The sequence below is a fragment of the Orbicella franksi genome, chromosome 10 (assembly GCF_964199315.1).
Source record: "Orbicella franksi chromosome 10, jaOrbFran1.1, whole genome shotgun sequence".
NCBI lineage: Eukaryota > Metazoa > Cnidaria > Anthozoa > Scleractinia > Merulinidae > Orbicella > Orbicella franksi.
The window spans coordinates 27,158,892-27,162,563 of NC_138154.1; the positions used below are offsets into that span (position 1 = coordinate 27,158,892).

Genomic DNA, 3,672 nt, shown 5'->3' on the forward strand with positions numbered 1-3,672 from the left:
AAACTGCGATGTTTAACCTTCCAGTCTAAAGCTCGAAACAAAAATTCTCCCTGCAGATTTCCGTACATTTCATTTATTGTTAGTTCTGAGAATTTGGCTGTACATAAAGACAATACATCCCGGTCGGCATTTTCTTTGCAACATACTTGACAACACAAAGACGTGATAAGATGATTTTAGATTTTGATCACTCTTGGACTGAAACCGTTCAATGGTAAACGACAAGAGGAACAAGAAAACGACTTATCTGAGGTAAGATGTTTCCAGGGTCCGAGAGCCGACACACTGCAATTCAAAATGGCTACTCGTCCTTTTGAAAGGGTGTATAGCCTAGACAACGAGAGGAAACATCAATCAATAAAGCCAGCTAGTTTTAGTAAGTTATTGACAAGCAAATTTCCCTGTCGTGTTAATATAGGGATTGTACTACTCTCATATCTGGTTACAATTGTGTTACTCGAAATGGTTATAATCAATCTTTTTTTTCTCACAATGTTCTCACTGAAAATTATTCTTTAATGATTAACACCGCCGTGTTTTTCATTCTGTTAATGTCTTTAATATGTCGTTGAATGGGGCTTAAATTTTTAGTAAACTAAGGTAAAACAGTTTGATGGAGAGTAGCGTTGACCTCGCAAATCAATTTATCGACAACATATTTCCTCTCTAAGTTAACAAGGCATTGATGTGGAGAGAAGATATAAGATTTGAATCACTCTTTGGACTGAAACTGTTCATCAACGGTAAATGATCGACTGAGAGAGAAACTTACCTGAAATGAGGTGTTTCCAGTGACTGCCAACTTGCGCCAGGATTTAAGGCTAACACACTGCGATCCAACATGGCTACACTTTTATCTCAAAGGATGTCTCCATTGAACCTGACTGGGAAGGGAGCAAAACTTAACGAATTCAAGTACTGTTAATCGACTATCAAACTCACCCCTAAATAATGAGGAGATTTGCATTGATTTTCTGAAGCAATATTCATTTTAGAAAGCTCTGCTGTACAGTTGTGTTACATACTGGTACATTAGAACAAGTCCTCTTTGCCTGACCGGTATCCTGGAGGTCATGTTTTCGATCGGCTCTCTACAGGAACACAGATTTGTTTTTTTCCCCTTCCCAATCCAACCTCCTGTCGAGCAGGAAATTCAATCTCTCACAATTCCTCATTGTTGACAAATTTTTTACCAGGATATTCGAGAGCTCTTGGATTGAAATCGTCAAATAGTCAGCGACATATTAAGGTAAGATAAGGAAACGATTAACTTACCTCAAATAGATGTTTTCAATTTAGTTCCACCAGAATCCGAAAGCTACACTGGAGTCAAATTAAAATGGCTGCACAGGCTTTCTTTCCCAAACCTTAGTGTTCACCCTGCGAATAAAGAGCAAGCATCAATAAAATAGGAAATTATTCTCTTTCGTCAATAAATTTCGCCAGTCGTGTTCGTCAATTCAGTAGAAGACAATTCTGTAGTGTCACTTCCTATCATGCTTTACTAAGAAATCAACACACTTGGCTTGCACTGAGACCTTAAATAAACGTAAAGTACCTAGGATTTTCAGTTTTCGTTTCGTAAGACATTTGAAAATGCATCGATATGGATGGTAGTTCAGATTTTAATAACTCTTGGACTGAAACCGTCAAAAGAATTAATTTATCTGGGCCTGTGTATCTAAATTAAAACGTTTGCAATACTTAACTTAAACAAGAGTACAAGAACAACCCACCGTTATCCAAAATGGCTGCACTTTGTCTCTACAGAACGTTTTTAAAACATGAAAAAGAAAAGAGAACGTTAACACATTAAATAGTTTGCAGTGACCTTAATTAATCTTAATGCTTTTGCTATTGTCTGCACGGGACCGCACAAAAAATACTAAGTTCATCCTTCCTGACTGGGACGATTCATTTCCCTTTTTTCATCATGAATATACTCGACATAGTATCACTCTTGACTGACACTGTGAAAAAGAAACAAGAAGGAAAAAAGAATTATGACGAACTTATCTTACTAAAGATGTTTCCAATGTCATCCGCTTCCACAGGGCGAGGGTAAGATACTACAATCCAAAACGTCCGCCCTTTCTTTCAATGCATCTGACTGTGTTCAACCTTGAGAAAAAAAAAGCAATATCAAGAAATCAAGTTGTTATTCTTTTATTCAACAATCTTCCAGTTTATATTTTTGCAATTTCTTTGCAGCATACAATTGACAACGCTTAGGTATGGTAAGGTGATTTTAGATTTTGATCTCTCGATCTTGGGCTGAAACCATTCAATGGTAAACGACAAGAGGAACAGGAAAACGACTTATCTGAATTACGATGTTTCCAGGGTCCAATAGCTAACACGCTAAATACTGCAATCCAAAATGGCTAAACTTTCTTTGGAATGGCTGCCAACTTTGTGCCAGAGACCAAGAGATTGCGCAATGACATCCATCATGGCTACAATTTATTTTAACTGACCTGGCGATAAAAAGAGCGAAAATCAACAAGTTGCAAACGTTCCTGCAAATTGTGTTTTTTCGATTTTTCAGTGTTTTCACCCAAACGAATAAAGAGCAAGAATCAATGAAATAATAAAGTTCAGTGGCGGATCTAGGGGAGGGAGCCGCGCCCCCTCTTATTTTGGGTAAAAAAAGAAGAAATGACAGAAGGAAGAAAAGCCGGCAGGGCAAGTAAAACACAACCGCCCCCGCTTAGCTCAAGGTCTGGATCCGCCCTGAAGTTATTTTTCTTTCATTAACAAGTTGCTAGTCGCAAGCATCAATTCAGTTAACGGCAACAGAATATTGCTTTAAGCAAACGGTGAAAGCTGTCAGAATAATCCATTATTAGTGTGAAATCATGCCACTCCACTTCATTAAACAGTCTCAGATGAACGTGCTGGTTAATTCTGACAATTTGGAGACAAATCAAGACAACATTCCTAAGTTAATGATTAGAAAACTGCCATGAACTTAATTTGTCTTGACTTAACTTATGTCCTATCTGAACAAAGATGTTTTCAATACTTTTAAACTTCGAGCTACTTAGAAAAGAGTACAAGAGCCACACATGCACTGCAATCAAAAATGGTCGCGCTTTTCCCCAACATATCATTTTAATAACCTGAAAAAAGAAAAGAGTAAACATTAATATAAGGAATATGTATTGACTATACTGACTTAATTTAGCGTTAAGTTCAAAAACTTGTCTTAAAACAAAAGAGAACCAGATATTTTGTGAGACATTTAAAGCATAAATCCTGTAAATCATACACGATCTCGCCCTAATCCAATTTGGTGCTACTTAACAATTAGACCCGTGCCCCTTGAGGGCGAAGGGTCTAATTGTTTTAGTATCACCCAACTAGTCAGACAGAAAAGGTAAGTAATAGAGTTAGCAAATGCAAGTTGAAGAAATATTTAGTTGGGAATAAACGAAAGAAAATGTCACGCTCGATGGCGCCAATTTCGCTACTCGAGGACTATTACTAATAGTCCCCTAGTAGCGTAGCCAATCAAAATGCAGGATTTGCATTAGTCCACTAGTTGGGTGATACTAATTAAAGATAGCACAGCTTGTAAGATCCAAGTGTGACATTTTTTCTATTATTCGTTCTTGCGTAATTTGTTTTTCCTTTGCGTACGCAAATTAGTTTATACTTCTTTTCGTTCTT

General features: G+C 37.2%; 1 long non-coding RNA gene across 2 annotated transcripts; it reads right to left on the reverse strand.

Annotated features, from left to right (window-relative positions):
* Positions 1-262: 262 nt before the first annotated feature.
* On the reverse strand, positions 263-2,493 carry LOC145500596 (uncharacterized). Of its 2 annotated transcripts, XR_014051125.1 has the most exons (5): positions 2,022-2,493; positions 1,737-1,764; positions 1,276-1,380; positions 773-884; positions 263-330 (listed from the first exon to the last, which is right to left on the reverse strand). It is a non-coding gene; the product is annotated as an uncharacterized LOC145500596 (long non-coding RNA). The 2 variants fall into 2 exon arrangements; XR_014051124.1 differs by lacking the exon at positions 263-330 and having other exon boundaries at positions 634-884.
* Positions 2,494-3,672: the final 1,179 nt, after the last annotated feature.